This window comes from Idiotropiscis lumnitzeri, chromosome 13, assembly GCF_059441095.1.
Source record: "Idiotropiscis lumnitzeri isolate Australia: NSW breed Sydney's pygmy pipehorse chromosome 13, RoL_Ilum_1.0, whole genome shotgun sequence".
NCBI lineage: Eukaryota > Metazoa > Chordata > Actinopteri > Syngnathiformes > Syngnathidae > Idiotropiscis > Idiotropiscis lumnitzeri.
Genome location: NC_142403.1, coordinates 19,801,374 through 19,820,216, shown reverse-complemented (window position 1 = coordinate 19,820,216; position 18,843 = coordinate 19,801,374). Strand labels below are relative to the sequence as shown.

Genomic DNA, 18,843 nt, shown 5'->3' with positions numbered 1-18,843 from the left:
CATGAAACGTCTGCATCGGCTCAAACACTGAAACTTCTTCACTCCTTCTCCCCTGACTGCTTTTTTCTGTACATTCCATCCATTTTTCACGATCACCACCGTCCCGGTTCTTGCTCCCTGATTGGGACCGCATAACTTGAAGTATACGTAGCAACATTTAATTTAAACCCAATTGACATTTTCTGTAGCCTGGTGTTATCCGTCCCCCCCCGCCCAACTGTCTTTTCAGGATCCTTTTTGCACACCTTCCTGCTGACCGCCAACTACACCCAAAAACAGCAAGTGTTAAGACGGGAAAACGTGAACTTTCCAGGTTTGTGTGAAAGAACCTTAATTATGTCCCTGCGGCTATTTTGAACAAACATCCTCGAGTCAGGAGGCGATGCCCTGCTGGGGGGCAGCGGCCAACCGCCTTTGCTCCATTTGGAATGTCTTCATCAAAGTTCATCCCGCATTCTCCTCTGCCTTATTTTATTTTTGTTGTCTGATCCATCTCCATTTCACTGGATTCTCTGCTGCCTTGCGCGAGGCACCCCCACCCGCACTCCAACCACACAAACAATTAACGGATTGCGACCACAAAGAAAATGAGATCTTTGTTTGTTTGTTGATTTGTTGTGTGCCACAACAACTTGCACTGTCTGGGATATTCTTTGCCATTTCTTCGCTGACTGTTGTTTTTGTCCGATCCATCCATTTTTCACGATCACTTAATCGGGTCTGACTCCAACCCAAGTCCCAAACCGACCATCAACTGTTGGGGACTGAAAAAAAATAATCACACCCCAATTGACAATTTGATCCTCTTCATGTCAGGATAGCCCTCAACTGACTTGCACTTGCTACCGCCCCCCCCCCCCTGCCCCACCCTCCTCCACGCCCCACAACCAATTGGAGCCAGCGAAAGTGAACTGTGCCTGTGAAAGAACCTTTAATTACACCCAATTGACATTTTTAACATTTTAACAAGGAAGAAAAAGTGAGGCTCCCTGTGTCAGGAGCCCCGAGGGGACGCCCCCCCCCCCCCACTCCGCCGCTTGCACTTGAACCCCGTGAGATGTTTGTATCGACTCGTTCTCCTGCACCTCCTTCATCTGTCCATTCCATCCATTTTCCACCATCAATTTTTTTTCTGCCGCCGCCGCCGCCAAGCCAGGCCCCCGTGCGTCCATCTGTCGTCCGCCCTGCACGTCCCGCCTTGTTGTTGTTGTTTTTCACCTGCTGCTGGCAGCCTTCAAGCCACAGAAGACGCTCTTGTATCAATTACTCACACCTGACAACCTCAGGATAAAAATGTGGCTTTTTTTTTTTTCTCACTGCGTTGGCAGGCGCCCCATCTGTACAGCTGGCGAGATCTCTATTTACTAACACAACCAAGGACATGTAACTCGTCTCATTAGCTTAGCTTGCTAATCTTGTGCTTGTGCATTTTGAGCAATAAACAAAACACAAAGCAGGCCTACTGATTTTTTTTTCTTTTTTAATTCACCCGACTGCTGATGACATGGCAGTAAGTAGGCGGAGCAAAACTGACGATGTTGCTAACCACATAACTTCAATAACTCGTTAATAAATAGCATCATTTTAGCATTGTGAGCTAACATTTTTTGAGTTAACACTTTTCACAAGCTGCAGCGATAGGTGTGCTTGTCAATTTTTTGCTTAATCTCGAGTCCGGACACCTCGAGACTAATTGAAAAAACTGAATAAACTGTAATAATTATCTATTTTTTTAAATTGCAAAAATGTGTAAAACTTGAAAACGCTGGGATGTGATTGGCCAGTTTGTCATTTTTGGGGGTGTGACTTAGCAAAAGCGGAATAAACATCAACACGAAGTACAGTGAAACTATATGAAGAAAATATGAAATAAAATATTAAAAAAAAAAAAAACCCTCACTCCAACTCGTATTTGTTTATCCCAGTGGCTCCAATTCTTCTTCTGCAGTTTGTTCTCCAGCAGATAACTCACTGCTGCCCCATGCAGTCATACTTGAGTATGACAGGTAGACTTGTATTGTTGGGACAGCACACAATTCAAAAGAAATTGGACGCGAGTTGACCCACAGCTTTTTTTTTTGTTGTTGTTTATACAAAGAGATAATAGATGATGAGACAATATTTTATGTTCTAAAAATTGGTGCAGTGATGTCACATATGCTCATGGTTCTACATTCCGCACGTATATCCCAGCGTCCGAAGTGCTTAATTTGTGTGTGTGATGCATGTACTCACAAGTTGTTTGCACGCCCGCCTCCACCTGGGCTTGTTTTGGCGTCCTGTCAAAAAACAACAACAACAACACGGCCATGCATGTTTAATTAGCACGGGACACCGGAGCTCCTCTGAGAGGCGTCGTCCTCCTCCTCCTCATCCTCGCTACCCCCGGATTATTTTTGCCTTTTTGAAGTGTGGAAAAAAAAAACAAAGGTATTAATATTTAAAGGCCTCACTGGCTTCACCTCATATACACACAGAGAGTTCTTATCTTTAGGGAAATCCTTGATTGTAACTGGATGGCTGACACCTTTATGACATCAATGTTTTTCTTTCAAAGTGTTTTATTTCATGGACATGAAATATTATATGAACTAAATTATTATTATTATTAACTACGCAAGCTTAATTCCACTTGGAAAAAAAGAAATTGTGAACAATAAATACTTCTTTTATTTCAACAAAACTGTATTACTGAATTAAAAAGTAAATTGTTTTTATTTTGAGATTAAGTAAAAAAAAAAAAGTAAATAAATTGGTATACATAGTGGTCGTATTTTTAAAGGATTTTTAAAAAATGATAAATTATTTATTATTATAAATTATTTAAAAATAATTCAAAGACATAAATATATTTTATATTGAGGTTTCCCTTTGAAGAGTATAACTGCACTACAGTACTGCTTTTATTTTAATCTATATTTCAAAATTTATATTCATTAAAAAAATTATTACACATAATTAGAAAAAAAGTACAATTCATTTTAATTTACTTTGATTCATTTAACTTTTTAAATAAATATAATGCTGTCAAAAAAATTACAAAAATTTACAAAATATATTCAAATAAATGCTATATTGTTATGACCGTATTTTCTTTCAAAAGAATCCTTTTCATTCAAGTTAGGACTTCTTTCGCCACACTGATTTAGCCTTTAGTCTGGGCGCGCGTTGCCGCAGCGACACCCATTAAATAATCGGCCACCGGAATGAAGATGATGATGATGCAATCATTTGAAATCATTTGTTCATCTCCTCACGGCGGCTCTCGTTTCCTCCACTAGTTTGACCCGTAAAAGTCGGCCGCTAATTAAGTCAAAGGCCTTACTTATTGGAGAAGGTGCAGGAAAACATCGTAGGAAGATGAGGGAGAGGAAAGAGAGACGCTAGAAAGGAAGGTGATGAAGAAGGAAAAGGAAATAAGCAGGAGGTAAAGAAGGAGAAGGAAGAATAAAATAGAATTCAGAAAAGAAAAGAAGAATAAAAATAAAGTACAAAGAATAAAGTGGAATTAAAGGGAGAAAATGGACAATGAAGGAAAAAGGAGAAGAAAGCCACGCGATGAAGGAAGAAAGGAGAGAAAGAAGCATTGAAGAAGAAAAAATGAGTCATGGAAAGAAGAAGAGGAGGACGAAAAGGGGAGTACGAGGAAAGAAAGAAGGGATGAACTCGGAGGATAAAAAAGGGGAGGTAGGAAGGAACAGTGGAACGAAAAGAAGGAAGAAGTTAAGAAAAGGAGGGAGAAAACAGAAGGAAGGAGACGAGGAGGAAGATGAAAAAATAATGAGGGAAGGCCGAGAAACAAGGACGAAAAATAAAAGTGGAAACGAGCTGTTTGTGTTTAGCATAGCAGCAAGCTAACACGCGTTAATGAGCACGCCTTGTGATGACATCATCGATGCTTTGATTTACTAGGCAGCGAATGGCGCTTTCGAGCCAGCGAGACGCCGCAATCAAAGACGGGCTAATTGCAGGTCCAACTTTGAAGTTGACAAGTTGAAAGGCCCGTCGTGTTCGTACTTTTACACTTGCCATCCCACACTTTTATCAGAACGAGTTCAGAGCTCTCCCAAATTATACTCCCCCCTCCCCCCTACCACCAATTTTCTTTCTTCTTCTTAAGGGTTTGGAGTGATGTCATTTGCACATCTGCAAAATGGCCACAATCACTTTAGCATGCTAGCATAACTTGAGAAAAGTTGACACTGGTTTTTAATAATTTCATGGATATGAACTCAAGGTAGACTTGTATTCTTGGATTTGGATTTCAAACTACTGATCTTTTTGCAAATTAAATTAAATTAAATTAAATTAAATTTCCAAAGTTTCAAAACTGCTTTACGTTTTTTTCAAAATAACGTTTAAATCAGGGTTGGGCTTTCAAATAGCCAGGGTTTCAAAAAAAGGTTTAAAGCAGAGTTACACCTTCATTTGCATAATTTCTCATTTTGGTGAAATTCGGGTTTCAAAAACCGAGTTTTAAATTTAAGATGAGTGTTTTGAATTAAGGTTTCAAACCAGAACGTCCATTTCAAACGCAAGTGTAATGATATGAGCTACATTTTCTATGTTAGCTCATCATGCTAATCATGTTAGCGCTAGCATGTGAGCAGAGATCTAAAAAGTGAACGCCTTCATTTGCGTTACACCTCATTCTGGTGAAAGTTTCGCAAATCAGAGTTTTAAAACAAGATTTGGGTTTTGACATTTGGATTGGACGTGTAAGCTTCATTTCCTTTATTTGCCGTTGGTGCTAATCAAGCGGCTAGCGTGTGACGTGACGTGTAAGATGTGAACGTGCTCATTTGCATAACGTCTCATTGCATTGACAGCGGCAGTTAGCGCGGCGGCGTTAACGTCGTTGCGGCGCGGCGGTATGATGAAAGCAACACGTACGCTACGGCAAAGTTGAAACGGGACACGCCGGACATTTGACGCCGCCGCGCATCAAAAACACTCGTCCCGCTCGGGCCACGCTTGGATCACATGACGACTTGTCGCCTTATTATTCAATTTGAGAGCTGCCAGGCGGGACAAACGCGGCGACAAGCTCCTCTGGGAGCGGACGGCGCCGTGTTTTGTCGTCAATTTGCTCACGTAATGAAACATCTTTGACATCTTTAATGTGTCACTTGAAGATGACGAGCGAGCGCCGTTCACGCCAGACCAAGCCAATCAAGGAAGACGACAGGACGCAAACGTAAGTTTTAGTTAATGAGGATTAGGTTTAGTTAGGGTTAGCATTCGGTTTCAGTTTCGGGTTTTGGTTTGGTCAAAGTTGGGTTTACCCAGACTTGAAGCCGTACTCTGAAATGTTCACCCTTGGTTAAGGGATTAATTCTTGACAACCTGACTCAGGCTAAAAAAACAACTTTGAAACTCTAAGCCTTGTTTTGAGTCCTAACCCAAGCTTGAAACCCTAACCCCGGTGTGAAAACCTATTTTTTAACCCAAACCCTCGTTTGAAAACCTAAAACAAATCTTGAAATCCGATTAATAACTCCAAACGTTGGTTGAGGACCTAAATGTATTTAAGAACCCAAAATTGAAACAAATATCTTTGTTTGAAACCCAAATGTTTTGCTTGAAAACCTACTTGAATCCCTAACCTTTGTTTGAAACCCGAAATAAGGCTTGAAACCCTACTTCAAAACTCTTAACAATAGTTTGACGGCCTAACCTTCTCTTGAAAACCTAACTCTGACTTAAAACCATAACACTGCCCTAAAACCTGACCCTTGTTTGAAACCTTAATCCTTGCTTGAAACCCTACTTTGAATCCCTAACCTTTGTTAAAAACCATAAATCAAGATTGACGCCCTACTACTCTAACCTCTGGTTTAAGATCTAACCTTGTCTTGAAACCCTACTCCTTTTTTAAACAATCATTTGAAACCCTAACCATGGCATTACACCTTACCTTGAAACCATAACCCTTGTTTGAAATTCTAAATCAGGTTGAGAACCCTACGCAGAAAGTCCAACCTTTAATTGACGGCCTAACCCTGTCTTGAAATCCGAGCTCAGGCTTGAAACCCTACCCTTGTTTGAAACCTTACTTTGAAATTTTCGCCCAATGAGAGACGATCTCGACCGTGACCCTAATGAGGATTGGAAATGGAAAATCTTCTGAGTAGCTTGCAGGGGGTGCATGTTTGTCACCATATGCTTTGCCCCCCCCCCCCCCCCCCCCCATCTCACCTCGCAGCCCGACGAGCTAACAAGGCAGGCAGCATCCCTTGTTTTTTCTTTTTTACAAACCCAAAATGCTCATTTGCCAAGCGCTAAACGAGGCCCGGGCTCGGCACCGCAGCGGAAAAAAAAATGCGCTGGCTGTAAATGATTCATAAAAGTGTGAATTTTGTCCGTCTTTGACGTCGTCACGCCGTGGGAAACAAATAGCAGTTTATGCTGAGGATGAAATATTCAAATGAGGCGTGTAAAATAAATAAGTAGAAGGAGCCGTATACATATTTACACGAGACGTTTGCCATGTGTGATATCGGGAGATAAACCCGAGCGCAGACGTGAGGAAAGGGAAAAAAAAAAAAAAAAAAAAGATGTACAATGAGGCAAAAAGTGCTCTGGGATATTTAGCGCCAATAATTTATGAGCTGCGATAAATCATTTATTTAGCGCCGGCTTCAAGTATTTATCCGGCGTCGGCCATTAGAGGAGGCCGGTTAAAGCCTGGCTCCAGATATTAGCATATCTAGGTTCATATTTCTCGGCTTTTTACGATAGTACGTCTCTGCTTTTAAGGACGGCGGACCGCCTCTTGGGCGTCTCGCCGTGCGTTAAAAGTATTCCTGATAAAACTCCAACAGCTTGTTTGGAGCATTTAGCATCAATATTTACACATTTATTTATATATTTCCTCACTGCCGGTGAGCAGAATTCTTGATTTAAATCAGCGAGCTTGAATCGGATCAACGATCGTTTAGAAAATTGAGTAAACAAGATTAATAACGACGGCGTTCAACGGCTATTTGAGCACTTTTTTTTTTTTTAACCACATAGGAAATCATGTGTTGAAATAAAAGATGTTGACTTTAAACATCTTTTTTTATTTTTGTGAAATTCTTCATTGAAATTAAATGTTTTGTTTTTTTTAATTCGGTCAAATGCGCATTAACGTTAAAAGTCAAGATAAACTAATAATACTCACCTTTGAAATGTTTGACTAACGTCTAGGGATGAGGAAGCGCAACACTGCCACCTGGTGGCCTCTTACAGCAACCGTTGGGATAAATACGTCGTGTACGTCTGGCTGGCTGGCACCCAAAAAAGATATAACATTGAAAAACTATTTTTAAAAAATATATAAGACAAGCCTTACCGTCAACGGATGGTTATCACAATTAGACTGATGATGTCATTTTTTTCGAGTCATGTCGCACACGTTATTTCTTTCATCCTCTCGATGCGAAAAAGGTTTTTAGAACCAGGGTAGCACCAACGTTGAAACACAATTTTTGAGCAAATTTACTACCGCCCGTCCCATGTTTTGAGGCTGATTCCAATATTTGGCAGAATAAAATTACGATAATCAACCGATTCATTAAAATATATATATATATATATATATATATATATATATATATATATATATATATATATATATAAAAGACGATTCGCACCACCGATTAGCCGGCAAAATGCCGGCGGGCCGCGGCGGCATCGACGTCACGCGAGCACGTTTAAAACATTTAACCCACTTCTCTCCGCCGCCAAACGACTCATTTTTTTGAAGCCGCTTCATAACTGCAGGCTGTGCTTTGTAGCCTTTTTAACGCACCACCGTCACCCCCCACCCCCTTCCCAGCACTCTCGTTAGCGTTACGCTAGGTGTTAGCGCTACGCTACAGAAGCAGGCAGCAGCCGTAATAACAAATCCTGCAGGTAGCCTGTGGGTATCTTTCACATTAATCGTCTGCCTGCCGCGTCTTATGTGCACTTTTGAAACATTAACAAGACCTTTGAGAGCGGGCCGGAGAGCGAGGGGTGTTGGGGGGGGGCGGGGTGCAAGGGGGCCTGCGGGGCGCTCGCGAGCTCAGGACGCAGCTTGGTGCGCTTTAATGTTTTATTGAAGAGAAACAAATTATTTTGGCCTTCACTGTTTGGCTTCAGAAAGGCAGAATGTGGAGAAGCACGCCATTTTGAAATGTTCGGGGTGTACTCACCCAAACTGCGGACTCCACTACTACATAGCTAATCGCGTTGCACACTTGAGTACAATGACAATAAAGGGATTTCTGATTCTGATTCTGATTCTGAATCGCCATCTTGGATAAAAAAACTAAAAAATTCATGAGAATTTTGTTTTTGTGGTTGCGAAGTATAAGTAAATAAAGATACAAGACACAAAATAAACCGTTTTTAGGAGGTGAAATTATGAGACTTACTTAAAATTTAAATTGGCCTAGTGCAGGAGTGTCAAAGTAATTTTTCTCACGGGCCACATAATAGTTTTGTTTTCTCTCGTTGGGATATATCTCATATTATTATGACATATAAACAACAAAATGATGGATATCTAGTTTTTCAAATCAGAATCCAAGAAAATGCTCTTTATTCAACTCCTATCCAATCCAATTAAAAGTGTGATGGGTAAAAAAAAAAATGCTTGCAATATTTAACGTTATTAAAATTGAAGGCAATTTGCAATTTTGGTATTTTAGCAAGAAACATAAAGTCGCGCATGATTTGCCTTCCTGGGCCACATAAAATGATGTAGCGGGCCGGATCTGGCTCCCGGACCTTGAGTTTGACACCTGTGGCCTAGTCGTGGGTGACATCGCAAACCTTGAATCAGTCACGTTGGCAGATGTGAGCCTCTGCACCATGCTCCTTGCAAATGTTTTCATTTTGGATACAAAACGCTTGTCAACGAATTGTTTTGCACTTCAGCCAAGCAAAACATTAAAAACAAGATTAAAACATGAAAATAAAAATCAACAGTAAAGCAGGATAACCTAAAAACATTTTGAAAAGTTTCTAGGTGTGAATGAACTTTAATGTAGTTGCCTTTTGATGAGTGATCAAATGTAACCTTGGCCAATGAACCACGTACGATTCCACCAAGTCCTCCCGAGTGCGCTCCTCAATTTATGCATGATTAGCCGCGATAATGCTAATGCCATTAATATATCAAGTCCCCCTGCCTTCAGTTGTTGCCGAATGTGTGAACGACACATTAGCGAGACGCGCCACCGATTCCTTCAGGACGTATCGCTAATCGCTAACGGAGCATGATTGGTTGCATCCAATGACTTTGGACGCGACGGGTTCTGCAAATGCCGATGTTTGTCCATGATCACATTAATGATGATGGAAAATTGAAGCTGAGCTTTTTCACAGAAAAAGTATGCCCATTTATGAAGAACTATCAAGCACTAGAGGGCATTGACTCATTAAACATCTTTTGGTTCGAAACATACAACCTCAACATCTTCACATCTGACCGCTATCCACAGATGCTAGTAAAACTAAAACTAAAACTAGTAAAAACTATCAAACCCGCTCTGTGAACTAAAATGTGTTAAATAAAAAAATTTTTTTTTTAAATGAAATAAAAAATAAAATGAAATTCCATTGGAACCCTATTGTCAACGGTGACCAATCAATTGTTTGTCAACATGAGCGCTGAGATGGTCTGGCGACCAATCCACCATGTCATATGCGCACTGTGACTGACTGGCGACCAGTCCACCATGTGTCCTGGTGTGCACATTAATTAAAGTTGATCAAGTTTGGCCAAGTCATTATTGATCATGGACTGACTTGAGGACCAGTCCACTTTTTGTGTGGAATGTGAGCTTTGATTGACGGGCGACCAGTCCAGCCGACTTCTCCTGAAAATTGATGGCAAATGCTGCCGTGCGTAGCTTCTGTTTAACGAGCGAGCGTTGGCCTGGTGACCTTCCGCTTGGTGGGAGGTCACGGAAAGGACCGGAAGGATCCTGGGAACCGGCCGACGTCCGCTCCATTCTACAAAGCCGCGTTTGTCCCAGCCGTGTTAACAAGCGGACAGGACCTTTGGTTGCGCCGGACGCTTGACACTATTGATTTTGTCCCGTAATGAAGGGCTCAGCGACTCATCGATCCGGAGTCGCGCCCGAGACGGCACGCTGACAAATCATTGGCGAGCCTCCTCGGGGGTCAATCAACTGCTCCGCACTGTTTGTCTTTTACCCTCCGTGAGAGGATTAACGCGCTAATGTGGCAGTGAACATCAACTTGGGCAACACATCACGTCATGCATCCGATGGATCAACTTTAAATCATATTAAATGTTGCAAAAAAAGCATTGCAAAACTTTAATGTAGCAAATTTAAATTAGAAGTAAATCGCTAATGTACTATAATTTTATCCTTTCATTGACCCCTAATGTACCTTAGTACTATAATTTTATCCTTTCATTGACCCCTAATGTACCTTATTTTTAATAGATTTCATATCAAATGTACCATATTTGCATTATGATTCATATACCGTATTTAGCCGTAACTTTTTTCCTAGATTTTGAACCGTGCGGTTAATACAACGGTGCGGCTTTTCTGTGGATTTTACTTTCACCACTAGGGGCGCTCTACGGTTAGAAAAATATGCTAAATAAATCACAATTTTTTTTTCTCTTGTACAGCTCATATGGCACAAAATTTGCAAACTATGCCATTTTTTTAAGTAAATCAAACTCTCCAGTTTGTTTGTTTTTTTTACTATTTTTTTGTTTACGTCCTCTAACTGATATAAGCTCTGTTGCAAGCTCGGGAAAGCGCGTTGTATTCCAGCTGTCTCCCGCTTAAAAACTCTTTCGGCCGAGACACATCGACATCACGTCGTCGTCGTCGTCATCATCATTGCGGCGGATCCTTATTATTTATTTTTATTATGCGGCACAAAGCAGAGATGAAAGCGAGTGCTTGTCACATTTAAAAAATGTCTTGTGACTGAAGCCGCCGTTTGCTTTGTCGTCTTTTCGGCAGACGGAAACGTGTCAATAGCTGCGCCGTGTACGGGATAAACTGTCACCATTTCTTCCCGCCGCTCCGGGAGGATGACTTGTCACGTCGCGTTAGCACAAACACGCAAAACTTAGCCACTTTTTCTTTTTTTTCTTCTTTTTTAGGTACGCGTGTGTGCGTGTGTGTGGCTTTTGCTTTGCTCCTTTTTTTCTATCGCAGACGATTTAGCTCACAAACGTCTCAAACGAGCAAAATAGAGCGTGACGTGTAGCAAATGGTGTCGGAAAATGTTAGCGTCACGATCGTTTTCCTTCTGAAAACTTTTTTTAAACCGATTAAAAAAAACAAGGTGCCAAGCTCCAGTGGCAAAAGCTTTATTGATTTCAATGACGTTTTCTTTTTGGTTTTTTTTTTTTCAAGAGAATGAATCGTTTATTGAAAATTTTGATTTTGAGATTTATCTTTTTCAAGGTAATTGCTAAATTATTTTACAAAATTTTATCTTAAATGATTAGCAATAAATTTATATATATATATATATATATATATATATATGTATAGAGAGAGTGTTTTTAGAAATAAAATATGGTAAGCCTTTTTTTAAGAACTTACATTTTCTTTAAATGGGACATTTACAGTTTTTGACACGAGACAATTTTGGATTTATTTGTTCTCTTATAGAAGATAATTATTGTTGAATTATGAGAGTGCAACGTTTTTATGAACGACTTTTCCGTTGTCATGTTGACGAAAGGAAAGGAGAGGCCAATCATTCTAATGCGTACAAACACACAAAAAATAGATATATATAATAATGATATGTATTTATAATATAAGCGAGGTAAATATCCACGGGTGAGTGATATTTAATTGGCATTTGCGTGTTTCTGAGTTGGCGGGCCTAGAAAAATTAAAGCAAAACTCTTTGATGATTTCTGAGCGGCGCACATTTGAATATTTAAAAGTCAGCGTGTGAGGCAGCTTTTTTGATGTGCGAGATGATTTGCGAGAGGGTTTGTTTGGGAAACTCATGCTAAATGGACGTGGGAGACGCAACCCGGCGTAATTGCGACGAGGCGTCGCGGCTAAATTGCACTTTTTTTTTTCTTTTTTTTTTAAACCCGCACCGTAAACAGTTGATTCAAAATTCTCATTTTTTTCCCCCCGCCTGCTTTTATGTCTTAATGAGACGAGACGACAGACGCTTCAAAAACATGTCGCCGGGAGAACGACGTGCGGCGAGAAAGGAAGAGGCGGGAGAGTGTGCGGTGACGCTCCCGCGCTTGATCACGATGGCTTCTTTGTCGCCAAAAAAAGAAAACGTGGAAAGACGGTGGACATTTTGTGACGGCGATGGCATCATTCCTTCCAACTGCGCGCACGACCCCGTTTTGCCAATAATAAGATGACGTTTATAATGCGACTGCGTTTATTTGCGGTGCAGTCGCGCTATGCTACGCTACTCTGATACAAAACAAGCGATGTGTTTTACGCTGCCAGCTTTCAGGTTGGACTCGAGTCTTAACTATGAGGTTATTTTTGCTCAAAATGAGAACATTACGCTGCTAACCAATGAACAAATTAAATAAATGCAATCGTCCATCTACTCATATGAAACAATAAAAAAAATCAAAGGGCACAATTTGTGTTATGTCATTTTAGCTCAAAATGTGAATTTCATGCTACTAAGAAATAAATGAAATGCTCATGGATCAACTAATAACTAACTAACTTACTAACGAGGTGAAGACATAAACCCCTCATCAGTCACATCTGTGCTAAAGTAACCAACGTGCTAGCATTATCTTCAAAGCGCAAATGCTAATGTTATGCTACTAGCCAGCGAAAAAAAAAAACTAAAGCGATGCGGCCGTCATCCGTCAAATGAATACATTGGGGAAAAACAAACAAAAAAAAAATCAAAACACATTTACTTGTGTCACGCATGAGCTAATGTTAGCTCAAATGCTAATGTGTTTCTGCTTACTAACCACTAAAGCTATGCAGTTGGCCACACGGCGTTGATTTTTGTGAAATAGTCATGCTCTGCTACGCTGTTACAAAACAAGTAATGTGTCATCCATGAAATAACTAAATGCTAACGTTATACTACAAACAAACTAAAGAGCTATCAGTAGCTTGTCATCCACATAGTAATTTCAATACCTCCCAAAATGTTTTAGCTGTAAATGCTAGTGTTATGCAACTCGTTGCGGAAATAGTATTTAGTTAACACTATAAAAAATTGAAAAATGTGCTTTCAATTTCTCTGAAACAGGTAGCTTTAGCTTGCCTCGTTAGCTTAACTAAGATTAAGCGTCACAAAGCCCCTGTTGTCGATGATGCATCTTATTAATAAGAGAAAGTAAAATAAAACGGCGGTGAGTGATTGACAGGTAGGCCTAGCGAAGCACAAAGTGAGTCTTAGCATCTTATCCACCGCGAACGTCCAAATTGTCCAGCTGAGGAGCTCTCAGCCAAAACTGATCAATGTTTTTTTTTTTTTTTGTTGTTGTTGTTTTTCTACAGCTGACGTGTGAAAGCCCCCAAAGAGGCTTCCTATTGACATTTGAGTCTCACGGCAGATGATCGATGGCGACCGCTCAAGACGTCTGACTGAGCACCAGACATCAACGTCATTGATTGATTGATTGATTGATGGGGTGATTTATTAGTCGCCGACTGCGTAAATATAGTCTCTGTGCACTTCATAAGGTACACTCAAAAATGACAATCAATATCAGAAGACATTTGTCCTCAATCGGTGGCTAGTCCCAAGAAGCTAATATCTGACATTTTTGTTAGCACACCAGTTGTTAGCATGTTAGCAGTCGTAACGAACAACGGGTGAATGAAGAAATATATTTTGTTTTAACCGAGGTTGCTGCGGATGTTAGCATAGCAACAGTTAGCATGTTAATGTGATGGGCCTGGAACACACAAAGATTGCCATTGACTCTGTGGCAGTGCTTGCTGTTGTCTTTATTTTTTTCTGAAGCTCGTTTAGGCAGCAAATGAGTCTTAATTGAAAGCTGCCTGGGTGGCGCGTGACGGGTCTGGCGCGCCATTAGCGTGTAGCGCTAATCAGAGTGACGCTTTGTTAAATAAAGCATGGAAAAAGCTTTTGCCATCCCCGCCGTGATTCATCAACACGTTGCCCATTTCCCGGCTAAAACTCTCGGACTTTAAATAATCTAGCAGTGGTGCCAACGTTAGCACCGACGCTAGATTATTTAAAGTCAGAGTTTTACCTCTTAAGAGGAAAATAAAAGCTCCACTGATGGATTTTGAAAGAGATGAGAGCTGCCAGGAAGTATCAGCATATGCTCCATGTCTCCACTGTCAGCAAGACTCAGACATGCTCCGCTGACATCCTTAGCGCTGTCTCTTGCTATATTCTGGCATAACAACTCTTAGCGTGTTAGCATTTGATCCATTCTCATTTTAAATGATCCCCGACTGCAGGGGATATCGGCATTTTATAAGTACTAGACTATAGAGCAGGATGTCAAGTCCTTATCCACATGCCGAGACATCTTAACTGAATTTGCTCTGTTAGCATAGCAGTTGTTATTATGCAAGCATTTGGTTTATTCTAATTGCAAAAAGTACATGACTAAAGAGCATGCAAGTGTTTTCTAAAGTCTCATTTTTATCAGAACCAACCTACAAATTCTTTGTGTTTTTATGAAGCACTTTCTCGACTCGGGTTTCTATCTGTAGCATAGCAACTGTTAGCATGCTAACACATCTCATGTAAGACACTACCTCAGAGGGCATGTTAGTATTTAAAAGTCTCATATGACGTAGAATCAGACTAACAAGGCTGAATGTAATGACTTCATGGATCTGTTTTGGCACTTTCTCGACTTTGGTTTCTATAAATTCGCGTAGCAGCTGCTAGCATGTTAGCTTTTCGCCAAGTCTCGTGAAATAATGGCAAACCACAGTAAAATTTGAAATCTTATTTCTGCCTCGGCACTTTTTTTTTTAATTAGGTTGCTATATTGCTAAATGTTAGCATCCCATCTATTAGCATGTTAAAATTTTATTCAGACTCATGAGTCTACGGGGCAAGATGAAAATCATTATCAGTCATGGATCTTTTAAATACTTGATGTTGATGTATTTCTTTGTCAATTTGACTTAGTATTTTTGGTAATCAGGCGGTTCTCTTGCTACATATTAGCATACCAATTTTTAGCATTTTTATTAGCATGCTAGCTGTTAGTATAGTAAGGATCACTTATAGAATCGGCCGGCTCTGTTATTTTTTTAACCAGCTCAGCGTGTGAATAAAAGTATTGATTGGACAGCTGCCTCGTTTTTCCCTGCCTTGCCATGGTGGTCATGTGCGAGCTCACAAGAAGTGGCGGGTGGTCCATATAAGGTGGTCCATATTGCACCTTCTCGGAATCGGCAGGACAACGGCGGGGCGGAAAAAGTGACATGCACAAAGCTGTCAGCTTTTCACACGTGCCAATAAAAGGCGTTGAAAGGCGTCCCGGCTTGTTTGGTGGCGGTTGAGCAACATCCGGGCCAACAAGGTGCGATCATACACACAATTAGCTCATGGCGGCCCCTTCCCAAAAACCGGACCTCTTCGCAAGCCGAGGCGCATCTAAACACTGGCTCTTACCGAGAAGTGTGAGGTGGCCGCGTCGCGCCTGTTTTGACACTTCTGACACACAATTACCGAGCGGCGTGTCCACACAAGCTCCCCTCCAGGAAGAAATCCAATCCTAGCATGTTGGCATCTAAGGCAAACCTCCACGGTGAAAATAAAGAGCGGATCAAATAAAACATGTCACAGGTGAAATAAATGATATCTCCTCACACCTCTAGTGGCAGTAGAAGCAATTGAGTAGTTGCAGTAGTCATGTCATAATGGTCGGGCTGTCAAAATGAAAGCGTAAAATTGAGATTCGTTTTTTTTTTTTTTTTTTTTTTTAAATCAGTTTGATTTGAAACACTGTACCATATTAGCTGTCTAACTTTAGCACATCATCGCAGAACAAAACACCCAGCTTAAGTTACCACTGAGCCTCACAAAGTTTTGAGAATTCTTTCTAAGAAGAATTCCTGAAAAGACGACTCCACTCTTTGATTTAAAACACGCTACATATTTGGTGATTTTACATAAATTACAAGATATTATTCAACTAAATACCTGTTAAAAGCTTCACAAAAAATAGTAGAAACCATTTTTATTACAGTATTTTCCAGACTATAAGACGATCTCGTATATAAGCCGCAACAACTTAGCTAATTAAGAGAGAACAGACCCAAGAAAAAAAAAAAATGGAGATTTATTGAGCGTATTTTTAGAACTGCTGAGCGCCCCTAGTGGTGAAAGAAAGATTAGCTGCAAATAAACAAATACACAAACACACAATCGTATACTTATATACTGTATTACTCATATAGTGACAAACACACACACGCACACGCCCACACACACACACGCACATATAGGCAGTAAGTAAACTTGTCATCTATGGGAAGGCCATCTTGTATGTGAAGCGAGGTACGCTGACAGGAAGGAAGCCGGGATGGAGGAAGTGAGTCGCGGTGTGAGCGAGTCGAAAAGTGTGCATCCAAGTCCTCATTAGCCCATCTACACACTTGAGACACACATTACACACACACGCAGTGTCAACGTCACGACACGTCTGTCACCCGACGTTTGTCACGGCGCTCCCAGCCTCCCGTGTCACTTTTCGGAAAGCATTCCAACTCCGGCAGGCAGGGTGGAGCTTAATTATCCGCTTCTCGCCACCGCGAACCCTCGGACGCCCCCCAACCGCCAACAATCTCCCCCTCGTCTCCCACCCGTAAACAAACAAACACGCAAGAATGCTGGACAGGTGTGTTACGCTTTCCCGCAATTCAAACAGTGGAAACAAAAACTTTTTCCCCCACGAGGAGTTGAAAGTTGAGCTGGTGATGTCACGATGATGTCACGTCATTGCCGAAAAGATTCAAACACTTTTTTCAAACCTTTCTTGAATGCAACATTCGATGACACTGTAAGATTAAACTACTACTAATTGTAATAATGTACGATACTAGTAACAGTTGTAGTTTATTGTAAAAGTATTAATACTACTTAAGTGTAGGAGTAGTAGTCGTGTAGTGACATTTGCGGCAGTTGTTAATTTGTAATAGTGATGATACTAGTGCAGTAATAGTCTTAGCAGTATGATAGTTGTAGTACTGTAAGAATAGTCACAGGAGTTGCGCAAAGAAGAAGAACAAGATGGAGGACGACGGCAGCGGCCGGTGGCTTTGAGGCCGAGAGCGGCCGGTGCGTCGTCTTCTGGTCCGTCCATGTGATCTTTTAATGAGGCCACGCAGACCCCCTGTGATGTAGCGGGGGGGGGGGGTGGCGAAGGGGCAGTGTGGGTTTGAACAGCCGTGACCCCGTCCTACCCGGCCGATAACAACCCCCTACGTCCCGTAGCACGCGCTGCATCACCACCACCGCCATCCTCATCCTGATCCTCCTCCTCATCGGGCCTCTGGGGCCTGGCGGGCCCGCTGCCTGCTTCTAATGTTTTATTAAGCAGCTTGACTGCTTCACACACTTCTGAGGAGATGCAGCAGCCTGTCAATCACGCCGCCGGCTAAAGTGGACCGCCCCCCCCACACACACACAACACCTCCTCCTACGTACCCTCCCCCTCAACCCCCCCCCCCCCCCCCCTTACAATGGCGGACGCCTAAGTGGCGTGCGCGTGGCCGATGGACTGCCATATTGGCCATGCATGCACGCCTGAACGTTAAACATGCTAATTAGTCGTGCCAGCAAGAAGATCGGCGGTAGCGCCATCCTTTTGGCGCACTTACTAAAACGCGACACCGACTGCAACTCAGCTACTTTACCACAACTGTACAAATACTCCCAGTGCATCTCAAATAGCGGGGCGGGGGCCCCCTGAGGGGGAGGGGGGCATGGTGCAATGCTGGGGGGGGGCGCGTATGACCCTGGGAACATGCTTTTTTTCCGCTGTACTACAATAAAGTGTAATTGCACCTCCACTCCACTAGTTGGCAGTGGCGCTCTCCTTGCGAGTATTAACTCTACGGTGGTTTGTTTTGCAACGAAAATGCGATTACTTTATTATTATTTATAATACGGAGAGTGGGTGATGGTGGGGGGCGCAAATTGTTTTCTTCTTGGTAGGGGGGGGGCTAACAGAAAATGATTGAGAAGCACTGGCCTACTGCAATGTGTGTAGCAACCAAAATATTCTAGGAGTGGCAGTACATAAGTACTCAGTAGTACTACAAGTAGTACGGAAGCAGTGATTGGAGTTGATAGATACAGAACTGTGGAAGTTGAAACACTGCCCAATTCTTGTGCAATGAAATACGAGTAGTAGTAGCAATGGTACTGGTAGTAGTGCAGTAGTTAGGAGTAGTCTAGTAGATAGAAGTAGTAGTATTATATACAAAAGTGTTGTACAAAGCAGTATTTCAGTAGTGGTAGTTCATGACATGGATATTTTCAGATGCCTCATTGGCTTTTCAAATCTGGCCCTGTTGGTCCGCCTCCATTTTTGCATCACCGACCGCGGCGCAAATTGCACGCAGCGGTCGAGTCGGGGATCTTTTGGGACCGTGACATTTGAGGGACGCTGCGAACAACGGCCGGCCAGCGGCTCTCGTGTCTCGGCAGACGTCAAACATGTCTTTTCCATTTCGGACCAGACTCGAGTGCACTAAGTGAGCATGAAAGAGCGCCGCGCTCCCTCAGGACGCCGGCGTCGGCACGGTAAACAGGCCAAAAAGAAGCAACTCGCACCTTGACGTACATCAATATCAAAACATACACAATTTTGTCAGTGTTCTTTGTTGATTGGATACGAGGGAGTCT

The 18,843-nt window shown here is 41.8% G+C and overlaps 1 long non-coding RNA gene across 1 annotated transcript in view; it reads right to left on the bottom strand.

Moving 5' to 3' along the window:
- Positions 1 to 1,108: 1,108 nt before the first annotated feature.
- The window catches only part of LOC148324963 (uncharacterized), a 54,889-nt gene continuing 37,154 nt past the window's right edge, over positions 1,109 to 18,843 (bottom strand). Inside the window, exons 3-5 of the long non-coding RNA XR_015846262.1 lie at positions 7,166 to 7,271; positions 2,236 to 2,400; positions 1,109 to 1,232 (exon numbers count right to left, since the gene is read on the bottom strand). This is a non-coding gene — a long non-coding RNA (uncharacterized LOC148324963). The remainder of the gene's footprint in view (positions 1,233 to 2,235; positions 2,401 to 7,165; positions 7,272 to 18,843) is intronic.